The sequence below is a fragment of the Peromyscus eremicus genome, chromosome 15 (genome assembly GCF_949786415.1).
Source record: "Peromyscus eremicus chromosome 15, PerEre_H2_v1, whole genome shotgun sequence".
Classification (NCBI taxonomy): Eukaryota; Metazoa; Chordata; class Mammalia; order Rodentia; family Cricetidae; genus Peromyscus; species Peromyscus eremicus.
Genome location: NC_081431.1, coordinates 38,194,439 through 38,221,591, shown reverse-complemented (window position 1 = coordinate 38,221,591; position 27,153 = coordinate 38,194,439). Strand labels below are relative to the sequence as shown.

General features: G+C 45.2%; 1 protein-coding gene across 1 annotated transcript in view; it reads right to left on the bottom strand.

Moving 5' to 3' along the window:
* The window catches only part of Soat1 (sterol O-acyltransferase 1), a 47,808-nt gene extending 41,377 nt beyond the window's left edge, over nucleotides 1–6,431 (bottom strand). Inside the window, exon 1 of the mRNA XM_059280730.1 lies at nucleotides 6,296–6,431. The gene's annotated coding sequence lies outside the window, so the exon portion shown is untranslated. The remainder of the gene's footprint in view (nucleotides 1–6,295) is intronic.
* Nucleotides 6,432–27,153: the final 20,722 nt, after the last annotated feature.

Here is a 27,153-nt window from a genome sequence, read left to right as displayed (position 1 = left end):
CACGCCTTTAATCCCAGCACTCGGGAAGCAGAGGCAGGCGGATCTTTGTGAGTTCGAGGCCAGCCTGGGCTACAGAGTGAGATCCAGGAAAGGCGCAAAGCTACACAGAGAAACCCTGTCTCAAAAAAACAAAACAAAACAAAACAAAAAAACTGAGTTCAGATCCCCAGCACTCATTTCAAATACTGAATATGGGGCTGAAGAGATGGCTTAGTAGTTAATTAGACTGCTCTTGCAGAAGACTGGATTCGATCCCCAGCACCTACATGACGGACAACTCACATCCATCTCTAACTTTGGTTCCAGGGCACTCAATGTCCTCTTCTGACTCGTGGGCAGAAAGCATTCATATGATGCACACACATACATGCAGGCAAATCACTCACACATAAAATAAAATGAATAAATTTAAATCTAAAAATATACATACAAGCATGCACACATGCAAAGGAGAAACTTAGAAACAATTTGGTCTGGGCTATTGATAAAGATTTAAAAGTCATCTATGTAAAAGTCTGAGAGGAAACCATGGAACATCTAATTATCCCACAGAAATATTCACAGCAGTGGTAAGTAGGAGTGAACATTGAGGATTCCTTTGAAGGAAACAGAAATCAGAAATAAAAAGGGCACTGGTAGAGCAAAAAGGAGTTTTACAAGGGATAATGTGGGCTTTAAAATGGGCACTCAGGACAGGGGTGTCGGTGCATCCTTACAATTCCAGCACTCGGGATAGAGGCAGGTGGACCTCTGGGAGGTCTACGTAGTGAGTTCCAGGCCAGTCAGGGCTATAAAGTGAGACCCAGTCTAAAAAAAATAAACATAGGAACTCTTAGGGCTGAGGCGATGACTCAGTGGCTAACAGCACTTGCTGCTCTTGCAGAAGACCCAAGTTCAGATCTCATCACCCACAATGGGTGGGCAGCTCACAATCTCCTGTAACACTCTCTTCTGGCCTCCAAAGGATCCTACACACACAGGTGCATATACACACAGAGAAAGACATACACACACACACATATACAGGTGCATATACACACAGAGAAAGACATACACACACACACTCATAAAAATTTAAAAGACAGTAAAATAAACAAATTGAAAACTGAGTGTCAGGCTGGAGAGATAGAAGGCTTGGTGGTTAAGAGCACTTACTACTCTTGTAGAGACTCGGGTTTGATTCCCAGCACCCTCAGGGTGGCTCACAACCACCTGTAACTCCAGTCCCAGAGGATCTGATGCCCTCTTCTGGCCTCTACAGGCAAAACACCCATACATATAAAATAAACGATTAAAACTGAATGCCAAATTCAAGTTTATTACTCAAAACATGAGACAGTATACCAGTGCAATACTTATCAAACTAGAAAAAAAAGAAACAGCTTTTTTAAAAAATATTTATGCTTTATATGTACAAAATATTTGGATTTTTTTGAGGGGAAGGGGGGCAGGAGAGTGGAGTATCTCACTTTGTAGACCTGGCTGGCCTAGAATTTGCAAAGATCCTTCTGCCTCTGCCTCCAGAGTGCTCTGATTATGAGTGTACACCATCAGGCCTGGCTTTATACTAAGGTTTCTTGGTTTTTGAGTGTTTGTGTTTGGTTGGTTTGGGTTTCTCTGTGTAGCTCTGGCTATCCTGGAACTGTAGACTAGGCTGGCTTTGAACTCAAGAGATCAGCCTGGCTCTGCCCCCCAAGTGCCAGGATTAAAAGGTGTACATTACCACCAACCAGCTTCCATATATATTTTTAATTTCAGCATCTATTCAGAGATCCATTCAGTAACCAGGCTCTGTAGAGCTGATCTTCAATCCATGACACTTTCTGATACTGTTAATGTTCCAGCCACCAAGCTCCACTCCCTGATAGCCTCACACCACTTCTTTGATACCGCATTCCCCACCATGGTCTGATGATGAGCAAACCCACCATCCCACTTGACATCTCCACGTAGGTGTCCAACAGACATTTTGAAAATGACCCAAACTCAACTGTTGACACTCTTGTTTTTAGGGGACAGATCTTGCTCTATAGACCAGGCTGACCTTGAATATGAGGCAATCCTCCTGCCTCAACCTCCCAAGGGCGAGGACTATAGGTGTGCACCATCACACTCAGCCAGAACTACTGACATTCTATCCAGTTCCACTTTGGTCATCTCCATCTCGGTTCATAGTAATGGCAACCATTCTTTGCACAAGTTGTTTTTTTTCCCTCGAAACTTAGTCTTCCTCATATAATCCAAGATAAATCCATTTGACTCTAGACTCCTATTACACCTAATTCCAGTCGCTCCCCACATCTGCCTCCGCACTTCATTCAAAGCACTATTCAAAGGCCAGGCATGACTCACGCTTGTAACCCCAGCACTTGGGAGGCTGAGGCAGGAGAGCTGCCATGAGTTTGGGGACACACTGGACTATGTATTGAGATTCTGTCACACACAAACACACACACTAAGTAAAGAAATAAAAATAAATCTCCACTAACCACTGTGGTAATCTCTTACTTAGTCGCCCACCTGCTTCTAGTCCTTTTGTTTTTACTTTTCTTCTCCCTCTCAAACACAGCACTAGAATTACACTTTGTTAAAAAGGAAGACTGGGACCTCAGGGTGAACTTCAATCACAGTGCATCTGTCTAGAATGTGGGAGGCCCTCAGTGCAGCCCTCAACCCAAAAGACAAAAAAGTTCTCAGACAGGGACTTGATATTTATCTTGAGCAAGAGTAACTCAGAACCAAAGGGAAGGATGTGATAAAGAAAAGCAAGATCAGAGTGCCAGCAGCCAGCAGAGAGCTCACATACACAGCAATAAGGCCTGAAGACTCGCCTGACATGTGGGAAGAGATGAGGAAGATCAGATAAATTTACAAATGATTAGAGAAGTCTTTGAGGCGTGGCTGGCTAGAGGTGCAAGATCCCAAGTGAGTATGCTAACTCAGAAACACTAGGAATGCCATTATGCTAATTATAGGGAGAAGAATAGAAAAGCCCAAAATTATGTGTCTGTAGGCCAGCCAAGGTATAAAAGGCCAGCAGAACACACAAGTCTGGACTGAAGACAAGGATCTGGGATGCATCAGTGCACACTAACAGCTAAGGCAAGTTCACTGACAGCACAAACAGTTCAGGACATCTCCCAGGCAGGTCACCCAGGAAATACTCAGGCACTGTTTACATAGCATTTATTTAACATGCTAAGCAGTAGATACTAGCACACCATCTTATAGATGGTGAAGTAATTTCCCCAGTATTATTTATGAAGCACTTAAAACACGAACAGCAAAAAGACTTTAGCAAAGAGGTTGAAAGGAGAATAAGGAGCAAAGAATGCCATCGGGGGTAGGGGGGATGAGAGGATTCAGCCTCCAGGGTCAGGACCATGGAAAATTCAAGTAGAGAACAAACACAAAAAGAATGGTGTATGACATTTTTATTTGCATGGTTTTGTTTTGTGTTTATATATAATATATATAAAAGGTTATTAAAAAAAGGGGGGGGCGTGGAACTTGGGACATCTATTTCACAATGTGGAGATGAGCTAACAGTGGGTGGTTTACTAACTACATGTACAGCTGGTTCCAGAAAGGGCAAATGTATTGGAGTAGGTTGCAAAATGTGTTGAGGAACTGAAAATGGATCATAGGACAGTTCTCATAAGAGGCCCAGCAGCAAAAGAAAACAAGCACTGTCCACCGTGCTGGGCGCCAAGGGAGGTGCGCCACCAGCTCTCCACGCCACCAGCTCGCCACCAGCTCGCCACCAGCTTGCCACCAGCTCGCCACCAGCTCGCCACCAGCTCGCCACCAGCTCGCCACCAGCTCGCCACCAGCTCGCCACCAGCTCGCCACCAGCTCGCCACCAGCTCACGGATGGTCTGCACTCCTTTTCTATTGTTGGTGCTTTTGGCTTGTTTGGGGTTTTGTTTGTTGTTTGTTTTTGGAGGAGATAAGGTCTCACACTCTGTAGCCACGGCTGGCCTCACTCAAATCTGCCTGCCCTCTCTGCCCCAAAGTACTAGGCCTGACCCACCACAAAGGTTTCCACCCCATTTGCAAAGATGTATTAGATTGTGTGGTGGAACTATCTTCCTTTTAGGTGACAAAGTTGACCAGTGGGGCTGGCGGGATAGCTGAATGGAGAAAAATGCCTGCATGCAGCCTGGCAACCCAAGCTGAATCCCTAGAAGCCACATAAAGGTAGAAGAAAACTAACTCTACTAAGCAGTCCTCTGACCTCCATACTCACAGTGTCATGTGTGTATATGTGTACACACACACGCACAACCAATAAAATACAACACACTGATTAGACAAGAATGTAAGAAACCAATCTGTACAGGGAAGTTACGTAATGTTCTGTGGTAAGCATCTCCCTTGTCTCCAGAAAGCAAATAAAAGGAATTAGAGAAATAAATGATTCATGTCCCAAAGAAATGTCAACTTTAGCCTGCCTCCAATGTTCTCATTAACAAAGATTTCAAAAGAACCTGTAAATCTGTATCACAAATAAATACTGGGTATCTACAGCAGGTGAATGACTCCTACATCACCCTAAGGTTCAGGGGAAAAGAGAAACCACTGTGATAGAATTTACAGTCCAACCCTGGATACAGTGGTACACACCTGTGGGGGAAGCAGGAGAACCAGGGGTTTAAGATCATTCTCAGTTACACAATGTCAGGCCAGCCTGGGCTACATGAGAGCCTATCAATAGAAAGAAGGGAGGGAGGGAAGGAAGGAGAAAAGGAGGGGGGGAAATTAACAATCCAAAGCATAATGTCTTCATCTTCTCCCCTCCAAAAATGGTTCGTCCTACCCTACAACTCTTTCACGTAACTACCAGAATGGGTCAATTAACAAGACTTGGGCAAATTTTATTTACAGCTGAGTTTATTTTACTTACAAATGATTAAATATAACTAGTTATTCGATGTGGGGGAAAAAAAAAACAACTTAAGTCTCCTGTCTGACAAATGGAACTTCCATAGGAAACAGTCACTCTCCCTAGTTAATGTTTTCTCAAAGTTCCTTCTTTGGCCCTCCAGCTCTTTAGTTCTGTTCCAGCCAGGTACTGGGCCAGACCCTGAGAAGACAGAAAAAAAAGATAGTCTAGCCTCATGAAATCCACTAGAAAACAATTAAGGCATCTACTTGCAATAGCTGATGGACTAATTGCTGGTAAGAGGCAGAGTGCTAGCAGGCTTATACTCACGAGTGGCTGCTGAGTGGCTCGCACAGGGAAGTGATCTTTCGTTTGAGGAATGCTTAGGGGTGGGAGAAGGGGAAAGAGCAAAGAGCACATAGCCTGGGGCAAATGCTCCAGGAGATAAGAGGAAGCTTTCCAGGGACAGGAAAGGAAGCTGGAGCTCGGCGAACCGGGCCCAGGCTTGAAGACCGCAGGAGCTCAGGCACTCAGTACCTTGGTCTGAGTCCTAAGGGAACGTGAAACCCCTGACCAGTTCCAAGCACGTGACACACTAAGCCGTGTGCTTCTCCACGTTTACTCCGCTTACTCTTCGCTGCATCAGAGCTCTTTGCAATCCCCACTCGCGTGCTTGTCTGAGCTGGCTTTTTAACGAGTCATTTACATGTCCCACTTTAAAGCAAACAAGAGAAAAAAAATATTCAAGTTGGATTCTGCATCAAGGAAGAAGGCAAGTGGTTTGCAGGAAAAAAAGTGGCAACCACTTAAATATTACAGTGACCAACGACTTTTACAGAAAATGCAGAGAATGGAGCTTAGAGTAATCTCTCACAAATGCATATATATATATATATCGCTTAAGTTACATGCATATTAACACTTAAAATCAAAGACAAACTTAACAACTCCCTCCTGCTACTTAAAAACAGAACACGAGCTTGACTAAAGGTTTTGGCGCCCCGGCCCATATGGAGACTGGTGTCTGGTAGTGCCATCTTTCCCCTCACACACATCTCCCCCGCCCACATCAGGAAAAAAAACTGACTTCCTGAGCGCATTTTTTGATGTCGCTTTTCAAAGAATGCGATGACTTCTAATTCTCAACTTTCTTTACTACTGACTGGCTCGAGAGAAGCCACATTGATTCGGGGGACATCAAAACCATTACTGATATTGAAAAGGATGGCGATGGGTAACTTTCCCGCCCTCCCCCGGCGGCGGCCGGCAGCGTCTCCGCGGGACAGTCTGGCCCAAGCCAGGCCCGCAGAGCCGGAGCGGCGCCGCCATCGCAGTCCCCCTTCCTCTCGGGCGCAGGGTGGACCTGGACTGGAAAAAAGGAGGAGGAGGGGAGCGGAAGCTGGGGGTTACCTGCGGCCCGAGGGCAGCGGCGGCGGTCCGGGCGATAGGTTGGACAGCCGCGGGAGGGTCGCTGCGGAACGATGTCCCGACGCGGGTCCGCAACGCCACCAGCCCGGCTGCGGAGGAAGATAAAGCGCTGGCCCCCACCCCCCGTTCTCCGCCCCAACCTCCCAGCCCGCGGCTGCGTCACGCGCATCGCCCCGAGCTCCGGGATGCCATTGGTGGTCCTGCGGCGCGGGGCAACGCCCACTGCCACGCCCCCTCCCCAGCGCCTGGGTACCCGCGGCGCTTCTCCAGCTACCGAGTTTTCCGGCTCCACCGCGACCCTCCTCCAACTCCTTCTCCTCCTCCTCCTCCTCCTCCTCCTCCTCCTCCTTCTCCTCCTCCTCCTCCTCCTCCTCCTCCTCCTCCTCCTCCTCCTCCTCCAATGTGGCTGAGAGGGGACCGAGTCAACTTCCTGAGAGTCCGAAAAGGCAGCCTGCGTGGTAGCGTGGGACGAGGGGTGTCTGGCGCTAACGGGGATCTTGAAACCGACCGTTAAGGAAGGAGGTAGAAGCAGTGGCTGAAAACCTGTTATAAGTCGCTCTGTGGTCTAAATTCTACTTGGCTGAGTCTGTCCTTTAGTAACACACAAACTAGAAAAGGCAGAAATGAGTCACTGGAAGTAATGGGACAATCTAGTAATTTAAAAAGCATCCTTGGGAATAAATTTTAAAAAAACTGATAGGGGTAGATTTGGGACATAGATAAAACAGTTTAGGCCTTGGACTTCTCAAAAGCAAAGATGTGGGTGAATTTAGGATAAAGAAGGGTGAGAGAGAAAGCTAAAAGAAAGAGACTGAAGAGTCCCTGTCGGCCTGCGAAATAATGTCAGGTAAACGGGCTTCCCTAGTCAGTCAGTCCTACTCTGTCGGGTTGACCATTCCTCTCCAGGTCAGAAGCCCTGAACAAATGTCTGACCCTTAAAGAATTGCCTGCTCGGCCGGGCGGTGGTGGCGCATGCCTTTAAGCCCAGCACTCGGGAGGCAGAGGCAGGCGGATCTCTGTGAGTTCGAGGCCGGCCTGGGCTACCAAGTGAGTTCCAGGAAAGGAGCAAAGCTACACAGAGAAACCCTGTCTCCAAAAACCAAAAAAAAAAAAAAAAGAAAAGAAAAGAAAAGAAAAAAGAAAAAAAAAAGAATTGCCTGCTCTGTAGACCTTTCAAGCAAGGAGTTCCATGCCTGCCCATAGCAAACAGCATTGCTCACCTTAGAGCTGGGCTCTGCAGAGATCTACCCAGTTTTTACCTCCTCTGGGACATTAATGCTTCTGTCAACAGTTGGGTAATAGCATTTGGAAGGGCTCTGCTGTCTGTGCTTTCTCCTCCTGTCCCCATTTGGGACTCAGGAGTTCACTTCTGTGGGGACTCTTATAACAACCTCCTTTTCACACCAAGAAGACACGTGCCTTTTCATTGTTTCATTTATTCAGTTTTTTAAAAAAAAAAAAAAAAAAAAAAAACTAAGCTGGGTAACACACTCCTGGGGGTGGTGGTGCACACCTTTGATCCCAGCACCCAGGAGGCAGAGGCTGGCAGATCTCTATGAGTTGGAGGCCAGCCTGGTCTACACAGTGAGTTCCAGGACAACCAGGGATATTTAAAGGGACCCAATCTCAAAAAAAAAAAACAAAAAAAAAAACCCAAAAAACAGTCTCTCAAGTGTGTGTTTCTAGTGGGGGAAAAAATAATCAGATAATTGCAGGTAGTGGTAAGTGTTAGGAGAAAATACAGAGTGGTCAGGGAAAGATGTGAAATAGTGCCGTAAGTAATTTAAAAGCTTTCCTGGGTTTTCATAAAACAGAATTTGAGGACATAAGCTACATACAATCAACCCCTTAACTTTCGTAAAGACAAAGGCATGGGTGATTTTTTTCTAGGATGATCTGAATTAAGACTTAAATAAGGAAAGGGAATTAGTTATGCAGCCATAGGCAGGAAGAACATTCTAGACAGAGGACAATGAGTGTAAAGGACCATATATTGAACAACTTTGGCTGGTTTGAGGAGCAGGAAGCTGAAGCGCACTTGGTGGGGGGTGGGGGGGAGGGACACACTGAGGTTGGATCACTGAGCAGGACCCAATCCTGGGTTTTTTGGGTTTTTATGTTTTTGTTTTTTGGATTCTTATTCATAAGTGCAAAAGAAAGAAAGGGTTGTGTTTGTTTTTTTTTTTTGGGGGGGGGGGGTGAACCATGGTCTCACTATGTAGTCCTGGCTGCCCTCTAACTCAGAAATCCACCTGCCTCGGCTGGGAAGGCCAGTGCCAACCTGCCTAGCCAGCTGTTTGTTGTTGTTTTGTGTTTTCATCTAGGGTTGTTATGTTACATTTTTAACCTGTTTTATAGAGAACGATCTCTGAAGAGTAGCAGAGACAGAACGAAGAGAATAAAGAAGTCATTGGGGAAGTATATGGTGTAGATAGTAGGAGTCACCTGCATTGGGGGTAGCTGCTGTGGAAATAAAAGATGAAAGAGTCCAGGGTACTTCCCTGGGGGGGGGCAGATGTGAACAAAGGTTGACTGGAGGTAACTCCAGGTCATTTCCTTGAGCAACTAGGAGGGTGGTGATAACATCTAGTGCAAAGGCGGCTAGAGAAACGCCAGATTCTCTGACTGGAACCCAGGTGTCTCCCCAACTGGCCTGTAAAATCTCCCATCCCTTAATCCTGCGATCAAGGCTTAGTTAAATCCTGCTAATTTCATCATATTCCAAGACACATTTACAGAACTTATAGCCAGTTGCTGGGGACACGAAGTTGATTGTCTCTTGAAGAGAGCGAACTAAGCCATTTGAAAACAGTGGAACAAATGTTACCATAAAAAGAAGCTTAAAGCAATGCCTGCCTGATAGGGTCATTGTCTTTAATAAGTCCGTGTTTTCAAGGCTTTCCCTACAGACCTTGGCTACCACTGTCACCGCTGCTGTTCTTCTGGATGTAGCAGGAGCAGGTGGCCTGGAGTAGAGGGGCGGGTGAACTTCTAAGTAGGAGAAGAGTGGTCTGGGAAAGGAAGGAGGAATTTTCAAAATAAAAGGAAAACAAGATCCAAACCCTTAAGATAAAAAGGAGCCAGATCCATGAAACACAGAGGTAGCAGAGGATCCTTAACTATAGGGCACTTCCTGAGAGGCAACAAGAGACAGAGCTGAATGTGTAAGCCAGTGTGTCTGAGACATTCTGATTCAGACTCTCATAGACAGTGGGGAGCCAGTGATGGATGTTAAGTAGGAGGGACTCGTGATTTAGAAGACCTTACTGGACAGAGATGCAGCTGGAGGTGGGTAGATTAATTAGGAGGGTGATGTGTAATATAGGTGAGATGATAAAGAGCCAGTTTAGGCAATGGCCAAGTGGGATAGAGAGAATAAGGAGAGAGATGAACGGGGAAAGGGTTGGGGATGTAGCTCAGTTGGCAGCCTGAGTGCCCAGCATATGAAAAGCCCTGGGTTTGATCCCCAGCACACTGCCAAGTCATGACAATGCTCACGCATCATCCCAGCATTGAGATAGAAGCAGGAAGATCGGAAATTCAAAGCTCTCCTTCAACATAGTGACTTTGAGACTAGCCTGGGCTCTGTAAGACCTTGCCTGTAAGAAAAGGGGAATTGATATTTGAAAGATGTTTAAAAGAACAGAATTAAATAATATTTTGGTTGTGGGAGCTAATTCAGAATTAACTTAGAAAGCAGGGCGGCGGGAATTAATACTGACAGAGGTAAGAATATATATCCTGGAGAAGGAGCAAGAACAAACTTTACTTGGGTTAATGTTTAAGCCACATTACTACACTCCTGCTAAGACCTGAAGGAACTGGACAAGAGGAAATCAAATTAGCCTTCATATTTCCTCTGGTTCAATCAACAGTGCATACTTACTACAGACAATAAAAATCAAATACAGAAAGGTTCAGGGGTTAGGGATTTGGCTCAAGAGAGGGCTTGGCTTACCTAGTAAGCTCAAGGCACTGGGTTCAGTCCCTGGGACCAGAAAAAAAGAAAAGTACAAATATAAAAGTCGGTTAACATTTTAATTAGAGATACAACTCAACTTTGAAGTGAAGGGAGTGAGCAGTGGTTTGCACTTAGGCTCTGAACCCCTTTGCCAGAACTTGCTAAGTTTTACAGAAAAGCCCCCAAAAAGAGAAAGAAATGAGACTTTAAAAATATGTAAACATTGGCAAGGGCATTTTGATGCGCGCCTTCAATCCCAGTGCTCAGGAGGCAGAGGCAGGTGGTTCAAGGCTGCCCTGGTCTGCATAGTGAATTCAGGCCAGCCAGGAAATGGAGGAACCCTGTCTCAAAAAAAAAGAAAGAAAAACAAAACAAAACAACAAACAACTGAAGATCTTAGTTCTTCAGAGGAACACATCTCCCTTAATGATACAAAATGAAAAGTAGATCAGTATCCCATCCTCAGCAGGGCACCATTGGTACTAAAACATACAGGGAAGAGATTCCTTAGGAACGAGGCAAGGGCCAGGTGTGATGGCAGGCGCCTTTAGTCCCAGTACTCGGAAGCGTAAGGCAGGAGGATTGCCATAAACCTGAGGCCAGACTGGACTACCTAATGAGTTCCAGACCAGCCTGGGCTAGAGTAAGAACCAGTCTCCCAATAACCGAAACAGAAAGTAAAAGAAGACAACCAAGTACACCAGAACGTAGGCACACACGTCAATTGACCCCGAGAACTCCGAGAGGGCAGCAGTTCTCTCTTGTTTTTTAGAAGCACCTAACACAATACCTATATGTCACATGCTAAATATATTGAATGAATTAATGAACTGGGCACGGTGGTTCACACCTGTAATGCCAACACTCTGGAGGCTGAGCTAGAAGTCCAAAGTGGACAACAGAGTTCATTTTAACTTAGCCTGAGCTACAGAGTGAGACTCTATCAATATAAATAAATAAAAGTAAAAAAAAACGAATCATTAAATTATTATTTCACTTTAAAAATAAAAAATCTTTTTAATGAATTAATGCAACTAACTGAATGCATTAGGGCCTGGAGTACGGGTCAGATGTGACGTCATTCCTTCCTTCTCTAGTGACTCAGTCATCTTGAAAGTGGTGTGTCACTTGTTTTCTGCCAAGAGATGTCTTAACATACAAGGTAAAGAGTCAAATCTCTAGCCAGGCAGTGGTGGTCCACTCCTTTAATCCCAGCACTCAGAAGGGAAAGGCAGGTGGATCTTTGAGTTCGAAGCCAGCCTTGTCTACAGAGCAAGTTCCAGGACAGCCAGGGCTGTTACACAGAGAAGCCCTGTCTTGGAAATATGCCCCTCCCCTCCCCCCAGAAAAAGAATCATCAATCTCAACCACCTTAACTCCATGAATTTTCTTGAAGTTTAAATAGCAAAGTATACTCTAGGCATGTTTATAGACATAATGGAAGTTGAAGATATCTACACACATGAGGAAAAATATCAAGAGTTCCTGAACCTTCCGTGAGGGTGGGTGTGGCCTGTAGCCTTCTAACTACCCCACGGACGAACGGAAGAGCTGGCACACTGCAAACCCAGTTCATCCTCTCTGATACCATCTCTAGGGGTGGCTTCCCTCAGCTCTTTCTCCAAAATTGACTGTGGTCTACCTCTGGACTTAGAAAGACATGCTGGGGCCAACAATGTCAAGTTTGCCAGCTAAGACATTAGCTATCGGTCACAAAACAAAAATGTCCTTCAGAGGATACCAGCTCTGAGTGAAGCTAACATGAACGGCACATGTCAGGTGACAGGGGGGTGACGGTTCAGTATCTGAAGCAGTGCACAGCTCTTGAGGGGGGTTTTGATAAGGAGGGGGCTATGGGATGTCTCTGAGTTCTGCTTAACTCTCCTCTAAACCTAAATCTGTGCTCATGCTTCCGGGCTGCAGAGATGCCGAAGCGTAGGTACTGCCCTTGCAGAGCCCCAGAGTTCAGCTCCCAGCACCTGTGTTAAGTGGCTCATAGCACCTGAAATTCCAGCTCTTGGGGATCCGATGCCCTCTGACCTCTGTGGATGCCTGCACTCTTGTGCACATACATATCCAACACACAGGCAGGCAGGCCTTCACATAATTAGAAGTTTGTTTGTTTGTTTTTTAATATTTAATTTTTTTAATTTTTATTTTGCAATACAGTTCAGTTCTACATATCAGCCACGGATTCCCTTGTCCTCCTCTCTCCCGCCCCCCTCACCTTCCCCCCAGCCCATCCCCCATTCCCACCTCCTCCAGGGCAAAGCCTTCCCCTCGGACTGAGATCAACCTGGTAGACTCAGTCCAGGTAGGTCCAGTCCCCTCAGTTTTTTTTTTTTTTTTAATCTTTCAAAAAGAGTGAAGAAAGCCAAGCATTGTGGCACACATCTTTAATCCCAGCACTCAGAAGGCAGAGTCAGGCGGATCTCTGTGAGTTCGAGGCCAGCCTGGTCTACAGAGCAAGATCCAGGACAGGCACCAAAACTACATGGAGAAACTCTGTCTCACAAAAAACAAACAAACAAAAAAAGTGCTAGCCACGTAAAACAGAAAATCCGGAAAGCAGCAACCTAGTGGGAGCTATAAAAAGTTCGGTAGCTCACCAGAAACAACAGAGCCAGAAAGCCATCAGATGGCATATTCAAGTTGCTGGAGGGTGGGGAGAACACCCATGAACCAAGAATTTTATAGTCAGAAAAAAACTCAAACGTACAGGCATGCCCAGATTATCCAAAACTGAGAGGATTTGTTGCTGACTGATTCACCTTGCAAGAAATAACATAAGAAAGACTTCAGGCTGAAAGCGAGTGGCACTGATTAGGAATTAAATCCACATTGGAAAACAAATGGTGGGGTGGGGATGGTTCCCCGGTTAAGAGCACTGGCTGCTCTCGCAGAGGACCAGGCTAAGTTCTCAGCACCCAAAAGGCAGATCACAACCATCTAAAACTCCAGTTCCAGCCATCTCATGCCTTCTTCTAGCCTACACAGGCAGCAGGCGTACTCATGCTACACCTGTGTACCAGCAAAACACTCAAACAATTAAATCTTTAAAACACACAAAGAGGGACTGAATGTGGTATTCCATACCTGTAAGCTCAGCACTCAGGCACAGGCAGGAGGATTTCTGTGACTTCCAGATTAGCCAAAGCTACATAATGAGACTCTGTCTCAAAAGCAAACACCAAACAAAACCAGGGAAACACACACACACTCACACACCAAATTAAGAAATAGGGAAGGGATGTGGGATACTTGAGACCTGGGCCACCTTCTGAGAAAGATCCCAAATTCCTATTCCTGGAATTCATGAAATCCAGCTACCTGTGCCTCCTGAGCGCTGAGATTATTTTCATTTGGTCACGAGAACCCTGTAGGTGCTTACCTGCATATACGTCTGTGCACCACATGAATGACTGGTACTTACAGAGGCCAGAAGAGGGAATCAGATCCGCTAAAATTGAAGTTATAGTTGGTTGTGAGCTGCTGTGTGTGTGCCAGGAACTGGTCCTCTAGAAAAGCAGGCAAGACTCTTAACCACTGAGCAATCTGTCATCTTCGAGTAGCCAGTATTATTAAAGGACTAGATTGCCTACTGAAATACATCTCCACATGAACACCTCTCTCTCTCTCTCTCTCTCTCTCTCTCTCTCTCTCTCTCTCTCTCTCACACACACACACACACACACACACACACACACACACACACACACACACACACGGGGAGGGAGAAATTAATATAATAAACATTTAAAAGAAAGAAAAAGGAGGTCCAGCCAGATGGTTCTGCAGGCAAAGCTGCTTGCTGATGACCCGAGATCAATCTCCAGATCCCACGACAGAAGGAAAGAATTGACTCCCAAAAGTGGTTCTCTGACCTATATGTGAGTGCTTATACCTACACACACCAAACACATAAAATAACTCTTAAAAAATTGAAAGTGAGAATAACAGAGGGGCATAAAGTATACCTATCTATATATGAAATTGTGAACCAATAACATTTTCAAAACATATCTTTAATAACTGGGGGGGGGGGGCAGAGTGAGACAAAAGCAAGATACCTCAGTGGGTAGGGCACTTGATCAAACCTGAGAACAACAGAGATCATCAGACTACATAGTAAGCCCTAACTGTACATTATCTTCTGGAGACATAGATGAAATTCAAAGATACATACAAAGGCCTTTCAAAGGATAGAAAGAAATACAGACTTAAGCCGGGCAGTGGTGGTGCATGCCTTTAATCCCAGCACTTGGGAGGCAGAGGCAGGTGGATCTCTGTGAGTTCGAGGCCAGCCTGGGCTACAGAGTGAGTTCCAGGAAAGGCGCAAAGCTACACAGAGAAATCCTGTCTCAAAAAACAAAAACAAAAACAAAAAGAAAGAAAAGGAAAAAAAAAAAAGAAATACAGACTTAATAGACTATAAAGAAGCCAGAGTAGCTATGGGGAGATACGATATCAGACAAAATGGACTTTAAGGCAAAAATAAAAATAAAAAAATGTAAAAAACCAGTCCAAGTGTTCTGTGCAACAGTTAAGCAGTGATACTATGAGACTCAGTAGCTCTACCCCTAGGAAGACCCAAGAGAGCTGGAAACAGGGCCACAAAAACACCAGTACAAGAACATCCAGACCTGTGTCTTGCACAACAGCAAGCAGGTGGGAAGAACTCAACATGTTGACCAGCTAAAGAGCAGACAAACAAGATGTGTACAGTGGAATACTATTCAGCCATAAAAAGAACCGAGCGCTATCACATGCTCCAACATGGATGAACCTTTGTTCCAGGCCAACTGAGAAGAGGGCTGTTCTTAAGAACCGCATACTAGCCGGGTGGTGGTGGTCCAGGGTTTTAATCCCAGCACTCAGGAGGCAGAGGCAGGCAGATCTCTGTGAGTTCGAGGCCAGCCTAGTCTACAGAGCAAGTTCCAAGATAGCCAAGATTATACAGAGAAACCCTGTCTTAAAAAAAAAAAATAGGCCGGGCGGTGGTGGCACACGCCTTTAAGCCCAGCACCTGGGAGGCAGAGGCAGGTGGATCTCTGTGAATTCGAGGCCAGCCTGGGCTACCAAGTGAGTTCCAGGAAAGGCGCAAAGCTACACAGAGAAACCCTGTCTCGAAAAACCAAAAAAAAAAAAAAAAAAAAAAAATAGGAGAGTCATATGTAGCACAAATTCTAATTGGTTTTAATAATAAAAACTCAGAGCCAGATATCGAGGTAAATGCTGAAAGATCAGAGAGACAAAGGAGCAAGCCACAGCCACCTCTAACCCCACCAACTCCTCAGCTGAAAAAGGGAGATTCTGTCTCCACAAATCCTCAGACTGAATGCCCCTGGGTCTTCAGCCCATAGGAGAGGCTGAACTTCTGTCTCCTCCGGCCTTATATCCGTTTCTCCACCCAGCCCTATCACTTCCTGCCTCAACCTTCCTAGTGAAGATTAAAGGCATGTGACTCCCAAGTGAGTCATCACCGCCTGGCTCCATTTCTCTTTTAGACTGGATTAATCTCGGGTAGTCCAGGATGGCCTTGAACTCACAGAGAACCGTCTGCCTCTGCCTCTGCCTCCCGAGTGTCAGGATTAAAGGTGTGTGCCACTACTGCCTGGCCTCTATGGCTAACTCTGTGGCTGGCTCTGTCCTCTGATCTTCAGACAAGCTTTATTTGTTAGAGCATATATAAAATATCACCACAGTCATTTATGGGATATACAGAAAAATTAACCAAGGGACAGGAGACAGAAAGCAGATCTGTATTTTCGTAGAGTTGGGAGAACTGGGAGGAAATGGGAGGTAACCGCTCATAGATAGCACTTCTCTGGGAAATGACAAAACTATTCCAAAATGACTGCAAGTGAAATTGCAAAACTCTGAATGTGCTTTAAAATTCATGAAACTGTACCCTTGAAAAGCATTTTAGATTTATTTATCTTATGTGTAAAGTGTTCTACTCACATGTATGTATGTGAACCACAGGCGTTCCTGGTGTCCCCAAGGAGGTCAGGAGAAGACACTGAATCCCCTGGAACTAGATTTATGAATGTTTGTGAGCCATTATGTGGGCACTGGGAACCAAACCCAGGACTTCTGTGAGAGCAGTAAGTCTTTTAACTGCTGAGCCATCTTTCCAGCCAGAAACCCTACATTTATTTGTTTGTCTGGTTTTATTTTTGTTTTTTTGAGACAGGGTTTCTCTGTGTTGCCTTGACTGTCCTGGAACTCAGTCTGTATATACCAGGCTGGTCTCAAACTCAGGGGTCTGTCTGTCTCTGCCTCCTGAGAGCTGGGATTGAAGGCATGTGCCACCACCGCCTGGGCTGGGGTTGCAGCTCTGTGGTAGAGTGTGTGCTCAGCATGTGCAAAGCACTGTGTTCAATCTTAAGCACCACAAAAGCTAAAACTATGTAAGATTTATTTGCTTCCTCAGCTCTATGGTTAAAGGCCCTTGCCCCATAAGCCTGACAACTTGGGCTAGATTTTTTTAAACCACAATAAAAATGGAAGGAGAGAACCAACTCTGACCACTACACATATACTGTGGCACACATATCCAGACACACACATCTATCTAACACACATATGACAATATATATATATATTTTTTTAAAGATTTATTTATTATGTATACAGTGTTCTGCCTACATATATGCTTGCAGGTCAGAAGAGGGCACCAGATCTCATTATGAATGGTTGTGAGCCACCATGTGGTTGCTGGGAATTGAACTCAGGACCTCTGGAAGAGCAGCCAGTGCTCTTAATCGCTGAGCCATCTCTCCAGCCCAAATTTATATATTTTTTTAGAAATCCCAACCAGTGGTGGTGGCAAAAGCCTTTAGTCCCAGCACTCAGGAGGCAGAGGCAGGAGGATTTATGTGTGTTCGAGGCCAGCCTGGTCTACACAGTGAGTTTCAGGACAGTCAGAGCTACATAGTTAGACCCTGTCTCAAAATAAAACAAAAAGCCCAATACAGCAGCATGCATCTGTGTTCTTTACCCCCCCCCCCTCCAGGATGGGAGGTGAAGACAAAGTCACCTGGAAGTCCAAGGACCAGCTACCTGGGGTCTGTAGCATGACAGAAACAAAAAAGACCCTGTCTCAAGAAGGCTAAAGGAGGGAATTAAGCTGGATAAGTTGTACTTTGGCACGCATGTACCTGCACCCTCCCCTCCTGCAAAGCTCTCAAAGAGCATGCATGCTCTTACCCATCTTGCCTTCCCTGCATGGTAGCTATCATGGTAATGGTAGGCAGGTGCTCAATAAACAGGTTTTGAATGTCACTAAATCACACGTATCAGAAGTGGGAAATACACTTCAGAAAGTTCTCTGAGCTTGGTGTGGTGACACATATCTGTAATCCAGGATCTGGAGGTAGAGGCAGGAAAATCAGGAGTTCAAAGTCATCCACAGCTGCGTGGAGAGTTCAAGGTCACTCACATCTGAAGTTTTCTAGATTTGGTGTATTTAAGAAATCCAACAGGTAAGCTGTTGAAACTCAAGTTTCTTGTCCTCAGGACACACAGTGCATGTGCAATAGAGAACAGTTACCCAATCTACAATACCAAACTGACTGTATACTCTTTGACACAATGTAGTACTAATATAGGTGAGAGAGCCACTGACTCAGAAGGGAACTGGCCAATGTGTGATAACGACACGTGTATCTTGGGATAACTTTTAGAGTGCAAAGTGGGGAGACATTAAATTTCATACCCAAAAGCCAGTCACCAAAACTGTACAACCTCCTTTGCAACATTGTAATAGACACTTAGGTGGAACCTGTAGTATACTACTCAGTTCCACTGGAGTCTATTGACATTACCAATAAAGAGGGGGGAGAGATGTCTCAGAGGTTAACAGCACTGGCTGCTTTTCAGAGGACTTAGCTTAAATTCCCACTACCCACATGGTGGCTCACAGCCATCCATAACTCTAGTTTCAGGGGATGTGGTCTTCTGGTCTCTTTGGACACTGCACACATGCACAGACATACATGTAGGCAAAACAACCATACACATAAAAAAATATTTTTTTTTGTTTTGTTTTTGTTTTTTTTTTTTGTTTTTTGTTTTTTGTTTTTGAGACAGGATTTCTCTGTGTAGTTTTTGGAGCCTGTGCTGGAACTCACTTGGTAGCCCAGGCTGGCCTCGAACTCACAAAGATTCACCTGCCTCTGCCTCCCGAGTGCTGGGATTAAAGGTGTGTGCCACCACCACCTGGCTTTTTTTTTTTAATAAATATTTTAAAAGAAGAAAATTTCCAATAAAAATCCAAGTGGCAATTCTGATTAGCAGCATAATCAATAACCGGGGATTTAGCTCAGTGGTAGAGTGCTTGCCTAGCAAGTGCAAGGTCCTGGGTTCGGTCCTCAGCTCCAAATAAAAAAATAAAATAACCATCTTGTTGGTTTTAAATGTGGCGTGTTTACCATGCGAGGAAAGGTCAGAGGCACAACAAAACCCAGAGGTAGAGCTTTATTGGGGGGGGAGGGGGAGACAGAAGAGAGCCTGGCCAGGCCTGGGGCAGAGACACGTGCAGGAGAGAGAGAGTGGGGGGAGGGAGAGCAGAAGAGGAGGGAGAAGTCTGTGTCCGGCTTTTTAAGGATTCCCCTGCCACGCATGCGCAGATTGTGTGACAGCGCTTGCTGCGCACCTTTGCGCAGTCACTCAGCGCACGTAAGACACCCCCCCCCCTTGCTTAGCTACTGAACTGCGCATGTGCAATCATATAGCTGGAGTGGCAGAATCCTAACACATCAATTAGAAATCTGAGGGCCGGAGAGATTGAGGGGTCAGCAGGTACAGCACTTGCCATACTAACAAGAGGGCTTGAGCTTGCATGATCCCCAGGACTGACATCGGCCTCTGGCTTCCACACATGCACACGCAGGTGAGCACACACACAAGGAATTTTTAAAAAATTAATTTGAATAAAGCTTGGGTGGCATGGTGATCCATACCTGTTATCCCAGCACTCAGCAGGTTGAGGCAAGAGGATTTCTAAAGTTCAAGGCCACCACGGGTTACATTGAAGGCAAGCCTGGGAGAAATAGCAAAACCCTGTCTTCAAACCACCCCCTCAAAAATTTTTTTTGGACTAAGATTTCCTACTAGGCTATTGGTGTTGATTAACTTGGGTCCTCCGGAAGAGCGACAAGTGTGGGGATGGAGCGATGACTCTGGTCACAGTGCCATTACTGTTCCAGAGGACCCTGGTCCAACGCCCAGCACCTACAGGGCAGCTCACAGCTGTCTATAACTCAGGTCCTCGGAGATCAGTCACCCTCTTCTGGCCCCCATAGGCACCAGGTTTGAAAGTGATGTGTAGGCAGGCATACATGCAGGCAAAGCACCCATTCACATAAAAATTGTAAAAGTTAAACAAATGCTCTGAACCACTGAGCCGTCTCTCCTACTTTCTCTTTCCTGATGGCAGACACCTTTAGAAGTTTCTTCTCGAGATTTGAGCAAGCCTCCGAGCCTGGATGGGTGAGAAAGCCAAGCAGCTTCTCAGTCCCTAGCTTCAAGGATCAAGGCCTATCCTCGTGAGCTGGAGACTGTATGAACAGGAAGTTATCACTGAAATGATATGCAAGGAGTACTTCAGGGATCTGATCCCTTTATGCACCTTGAGATCCAAACGAATAGGTGGAGAAGGCAACTAGTGGGCAATAGAATAATACTGGAACCATATCATGTTAGGAGGTGTCCCAGAGGGCTTGAAATAATGGCTGTGCCGCAGATGTTTCTGTATCTGCCCCCCTCCCTAAGGAATGTTTTTACTATAACATAAAGTTGGGGCTCGTACATTTTCATATTGAACTTTTTTTTGAGACAGGGTCTCACTGCGTAGCTCTGGCTTCCCTGGAACTCTCAGCCTGCCTCTGCCTCCTGAGAATTGGAACTAAAGGTGTGCGCCACCACACTCCTGGCCTTAAACATTTTTGCTAACCAAAACAAACAAAACAGCATTTCTTCTCAAACCTTCTTGTAGAGCAATCAACCACTTACCCAACATTTACCAATTCCTAAATCAGTTAAATATCATATAGTTATTAAATTTTTAACATGCCAGCGGGGCAGTAGTGGTGCACACATTTGATCCCAGCACTTGAGAGAGGCAGGCAGATCTTTGTGAATTCAAGGCCAGCCTGATCTACAAAGTAAGTTTCAGGACAGCCAGGGCTACACAATGAAACCCTGTCTCATAAAACAAAACAAAACATTTCAACATACCAATGTTTATCTTTTGAGAACCTTGCCTGTACATAATGTGTGTGTACATATGTTCTAGAACGTTCAGGTGTTCTGCCACATTGTTCCAAATGAAAAAAAAATCTGTCAAAATATATTAATTGTGCCAAAGGTCACACATCCCACTCACCCCTGCTAAAAACTAATCTCTCAGTAAACACTTATCTCTGGGAAAATATGCTATACCCTTTCTCTTACCTCCTGGACATTCTTGCATCAATTATGGTTTAGGAAACACAGTGGAGGAGTGAGAGATTAGATTTAAAAAGAGAAACAGAAGTCATTAAAACAGGCGAGGGCAAAAGCAGAAATAGAGGCGGGTGTGCACTCCCTAGCTGTCGATTTTGAGACTCGCTTTGGAAATTCCTCCGCTGACAAACTGTAACAGGTGAGAGATGATTTCTTTTCTTCAAAGGAGCTCCTTCATTCCACCTCCTGAGTGACTTTTATGTCCCCGACACTGGTTGAACATTGTCTGGGATCAGAAATGATGAAAGACACCACTCTGCCCTGAAGCAGTGTGGAAGCTAATCTTGAAACCTTTCTTACATGCCAATGGCTACCATGTTGAACAAAACATGCGAGGTACCAGGGAAATGGTGAGAGTTCAGAGAGCCAAAGAAGTTCAAAGTAGCACTCTGAGCTTGGAGTGCAGCTAGGGTGGCCATCTGTCCTGACTTACACTTACTGGTGTGGTGGTCACCTTCGTAGCTGTTACAGAATACCCAAGGAGACAGCTTAGAGGATGCAGGGTTTATTCAGACTTTGCCAGGCCACAGCTGGCTCCGTAGTTTCTGGGCCTGTGGGGGCATCATGGGTGGTGGGGAAATGGGGGAGTAGCCCATCATAACTCCACCCAGGTGTGTGGTGGAGCAGAGCTGCTCCCCTGGTGGTGGCAGGATACAGAGAGATGGGAAAGATCCCAGGACAATAGAACAGTGCACTTTTCAAAGACACACTTTTAGTGATTGACTTCCACGGATGTGTCCCCATCCCCTTACAGCCCACTCAGCTATAAAAACGTTCATGCATAATCCACTGATGAATTTGATGTCCTCGTGATCCAATCACTTCTCAACACACGAGCCTTTCTTGGGACACATCATATTTAAGTCTTGACAGCTGGAATTGGTAGGCGGCATCTGGGAATGCAGGACCATCACTGATTAGACTGAAATAGTCCTGGGCAAATCAAATCAAAGGGATTAAAGGCGTGCGCCACCACCGCCCAGCTTGGTTTTTATTTTATTTCTTTGATACAGGATCTCATGTAGCCTAGGCTAACCTCAAATTCACTATATAGCAGAGGATGACCAAATTCACTATGTAGCAGAGGTTGATCCTCCTGCTCCACTTCCCAAGTGTTGAGATTACAGGTGTGAGACACTACACTAGTCTGTGCGGCTGTTTTCTCCTCTTTTATTTTATTTTGCTGCTGGTGGTGGTGGTGGTGGTGGTGCTGGTCTTGGTGGTGGTGGTGGTAGTGTTTTTGCTGGCCTTGGTGGTGGTGGTGGTGGTGCTGGTGGTGGTGGTGGTGCTGGTGGTGATGCTGGTACTCGTGCTGGTCTTGGTGGTCTTGGTGGTGGTGGTTGAGGTGGTGGTGGTGGTGCTGGCCTTGGTGGTGGTGCTGGTCTTGGTGGTGGTGTGGTGGTGGTGGTGGTGAGGGTGGTGGTGGTGGTGGTGGTGGTGGTGGTGGTGGTGTGGTGATTTTGATACAGGCTCTCACTTTAGCCCAGGCTGGCCTGGAACTTGGGACAAGCTTCCTGCCTCAGTCTCCTTAATTCTGCGATTACAGGCCTGTGTCATCATCAGTTGTGAGACTTCAAAAATACTTATTTTATAGCTGGGACTGATAGTACCTGCTTTTTATCCCAGCACTTAGAAGGTAGAAGCAAGACGATCAGGAGGCAGATGGATCTCTGTGAGTTCAAGGCCAGGCTGGTCTACACAGTGAGTTTTAGGCCAGCCAGGGATATGTGAGGCACTGTCTCAAAAAATAATTGATTTGTGCTTGTTGAAGTTTACATTTTTTTCATTCCATTTTACAGAGAGATGGCTCAGTGGTCAAGGCCCCTGGCTGCTCTTTTTTTTTTTTTTTTTTTTGTTTTTCGAGACAGGGTTTCTCTGTGTAGCTTTGCGCCTTTCCTGGATCTCACTTGGTAGCCCAGGCTGGCCTCGAACTCACAGAGATCCGCCTGGCTCTGCCTCCCGAGTGCTGGGCTTAAAGGCATGCGCCACCACCGCCCGGCTCCTGGCTGCTCTTCTAGAGGACCCCAGTTTGATTCCCAGCATCCACTCGGCAGCTCAAAACTATAACTTCAATCTCAGGGGATCCAATGCTCTCTTCTGACCTCCTGTTACTGTATGCATGTGGTGAACAGACATTAACAGGCAAAACATCCATACTTGTAAAATAAAGAAGGGGAAAAAATGTGTGTATGTGCGTGTGCACCATGGAATGTGAAAGTTGAGGACAAAGGACAGCTTGTAGGAGTTGGTGCTCCTCCACAATGAGGTTCCCAGGGATCCAACCCAGGCAGTGAGGCCTGGCAGTAGGTGCCTTTGCCTACTGAGGCATCTCCTGGCTCTTGCTGCAGTTTTAGCATCCATTTCCCAGGTGATCATCAGGTTGGAACTCTCACAAGTCTACTGAATATCAGAAACCCTTGCGTCTCTCCACCCGTGAGCACTGGAGACTGACCTGAAGTCCCACAAATGTCAGGCGAGCACCATTGCTGAGCTACATCTCCAGCCCCTCGTTTCCTTTTATTTAAATTGATTCTTCTATCTCGATCATTAAAGTACCTCGAACATCTTTCCTCTGTGTATACTTGTGTCTCTTGTTTTGTTTTGAGACGGGGGTCTCACTATGTAGTCCTGGCTGTCGCAGGTGCATCTCTCTATCCTTTTCTGGGAAGCTTCTAGATGCAATGGGCAGTGATTAACCCAGAGACCCAGCCCGCAGAGCACTCAGCCCTAAAGGGAGCATCTATTCTACATGTGCCCCACTTCCAAGGCTTAGGGATCATTTCAGAAGAGAGGGCAGGAGGAGTTTAAGAGCCCGAGTTGGTGGAGGACTATAAGGAAATATTTTCTGGACACAAAGGAGCAGCCGCACATGTGAACCCCCGGTGATTACGACAGCACACACAAAACATGGGCAAGCCCTAGTCAAAGCAAATCCCAGCACGAAGAGGGCTGACGGCACACAATCCCACCCTAGTTAAGTACTGGCGATTGTCAGCTACTGGGGGAGGGAGAAAGAGTTTTTTCTAAGAGTGTAGCCCTTGATAAGCTGACCATGCTCCGGTGGAAGACCATGCATCCACAAATATTTGGGCAGCACAAATTGTTCTTAATGGGAGAGGAAGGAGGACACAGAGTTGGGTGAGTAGGGAATGGGGGTGGACTTGGCAAGAGCTGGAGAGAGGGAGTGAATGTGATCAAAACAAAGGCTCAGTGGTTAAAAGCACACTGACTGGTCTTCCAGGGGACCTGGGTTCAATTCCCCGCACCCAAGGAAGGCCAGCTCACAATTGTCTATAACTTCAGTCCAAGAGAATCTGACCTTTTTTTCTGGCCTCCAGGGGGCACCAAGCATGCTCATGGTGCATAGACATACTCACCCACACTTGTTGCTGGAGAATTTCTCTCCAGCTCCCACCACCAAGTCCCGCCAGTCTCAGAGCCCACTTATAAAATAAACACATAGACTCTTACATTATTTAAACTGCTTGGCCATTAGCTCAGGCCTGTTATTGTCTAGCTCTTACTCTTATATTTAGCCCATTTCTATTAATCTTTACTTTGCCACATGGCTTGTGGCTTACCGGTACTTTACATCTTCCTTCTCCTGATGGCGGCTGGCCGTGTCTCTCTCTCCGCCTTCCACTTCCCAGAATTCTTTTCCTTGTCCCGCCTATACTTCCTGCCTAGCCAATGGCCAATCAGTGGTTTATTTACTGACCAATCAGCAACACACTTGACATACAGACCATCCCACAGCACTTCCCCTTTTCTTTTCTTAAAAAGGAAGGTTTTAACTTTAACATAGTAAAATTACATATAACAAAACAATTATCAAGCAAGCATTACAGTTACAATATTAAAGAAGAGATCCTATCTATCTTATATTTGTAAGTTTAAGGTTTTATATCTAACTTATCTTTTATTATAACTAAGGAAAATTGTAAGTATCTAGTCTTTAACCACATCAAAGACCTCAGAAGGATATATTATCTGAGAAATGGAGAAGGATATAAGCAACTTTTAGGAGTCTTGTAGGGTAGACAGAGACAGCTGGCAGCCTGGACAGTCATTCAAAGTTCTCTTGTAAAGTTGGGGCATCTGTCTTCAGCCCACAGGCCTGGAGTCTCTTATTCACTTTTTTCTGTGTCCTGTAGAATGTCTGGCAGTTTTCTCTGCAAAGCAGGAACCTGAAGGACCATTTTGTCAAGCAAAGTTCAGTGGTCACCTTTGTATGGGTCCTGCATGTCCAGTTGATCAAGCAGTCCAGGCAAGAACAGTTTCTTGCCCAAATGGCTATTTTTGTCAAGGTGAAGATAAACTTCATATGGAATGTCTTCGATGCCCATCCTCCTCTCTGAAGTAAATCGGTGCTGTCAGGAGCAGACATGTCTCATTGTCCAGAAAGTCTAAATTTTTAAAACATTTTAAATGCCATATTCTGTAGGTCTTTGAAGTGTTTGAAGACTACCTATCTATCTGAAATATAACTATGTATATCTAAAAGACTTAATTAACATGGCTACAAATATGATTATCATAGATGACTAATTATTAATCTATTTTTTAATTATCCATTACAATTTTAAATGAGTTACATAAACATAATACCTCAAACAAGAATAGAAATATATATACAGTATAACAAAATTAAGTTTAAATTTGTATCAATAAACTAAAATCTATAGCAATGTAAAACATTTTAAACAAGTTGTTATTCTTTAAAAGTAGGTTCATTAATCTACCCTTTCATCCTATCATATCTAAACTATCCCCCTTTTTTTTTTTTTTTTAGAAAGAGATTGTATTTATAATCAACCTGCTTTAAATAAAAATATTGGTTTTTCTCTGTCCCATACCAGAGGGCTCTTCTGATTTGGGACATAAGAATCTTTTAACCATTTTTTTTTTTTGAGCAATATGTCTGGGTTTAGAGGGGGAGTGAGCCAATTCCATCTCTAAAGCCAGCTTGGTATATTTGGGAATTTGGGCGTAGCTTCTCTTACTACTTCCTGCTGGAGGGGGGCGCTGTATCTTCTGGAGACAGAAAGAAAATTTTAGGATCATGGAGTAGTCCGTGAGGCTGTATATCTGAGCCAGTTGACTTGAAACCATTCTGGATGTTGATTCATCTGGGCCATGGTGTCATTGGAGACCTTTCAGGGGGTCTTGGCTGGTCAAACCTGATGTATCTTAATCTGGAACAAATCCATAGTCTCTGGCTTTCTGTGGAAACAAGAGCAGAGACTCTTTTCCAAAGCAACATATCCTTATATCCAAATTTTGAAGTCAAGGTACCTTTAAAATATACATTTTGGCATAACTCAACAGCTTTTACAATCAAATGTTTTTCTGCAGTTACGAATATCAAAGAGAACATAATCCAGATTCTCTGTGTGGTAGCCATCTTTACGTGGCTTATTTTTTTTATATTAGCTTGAGCCTATTGCTTTAAACTGTAGCCTTCTAAGCCTGAAACGGCACTGGTGCTGTGGCTGCTGGTTCCGCCCACTTCAGCTTCCCAACATGGCGGCGGTCCGCTTTCCGCCAACTCTGGGAGCCATAACTCTCAGAAATAGTGGGTCTACATTTTTACCAAAGTAGCGTGTAGCCCAGAAACCTCTTTTTTTTTGTTTTGTACTAGCAAAGGCTAAATTCATCACACAGTTTAATGTGCTACTTGCAGAGGCCTCATTCCCACCATACTGCAGGTCGAGAGCGCACGCTAGGAACCCGCCAGTAGCTCAAACCGGCAGCTGCCGCTTATTTGAGAGAGAAAATTAGGAAGCTGTTTTTAGGTCCGTTTTAGAATCTTTTTTCTAAGTTTTTAGGTGGAAACTCTTGCCACCACGTTGGACGCCACACACTCAAAAAAATGAATCTTTAAAACAATAGCAAAAAATTAATTAAAAAATCAAGAGTTTGAGCCAGGCAGTGGTGGCGCACGCCTTTAATCCCAGCACTCGGGAGGCAGAGCCAGGCGGATCTCTGTGAGTTCGAGGCCAGCCTGGGCTACCCAGTGAGTTCCAGGAGAGGCGCAAAGCTACACAGAGAAACCCTGTCTCGAAAAACCAACAACAACAACAACAAAAAAAAAATCAAGAGTTTAAGTCCCAGCCCCATGCAACAAGAGATTCTGTCTCAAAACAACAACAAAAAAGAAAAGGATAAAAGCAAGCAAGCAAGCTGCAGCCACCCATGTCCAGCAGTTTGGGGAGTGGGTGCCCACTGGGGGCATAAGTTGCTCAGCAGGAACCTCAGGATCTGGCCCAGCTGGGTCTGCAGGACACCCTGCAGGTCTTAAAACTTTCCCAGCCCGGGTTGTCTGTGTCTGCCATGTCATCCTAATCTCAGTGCCTTTAGGTACATCTCA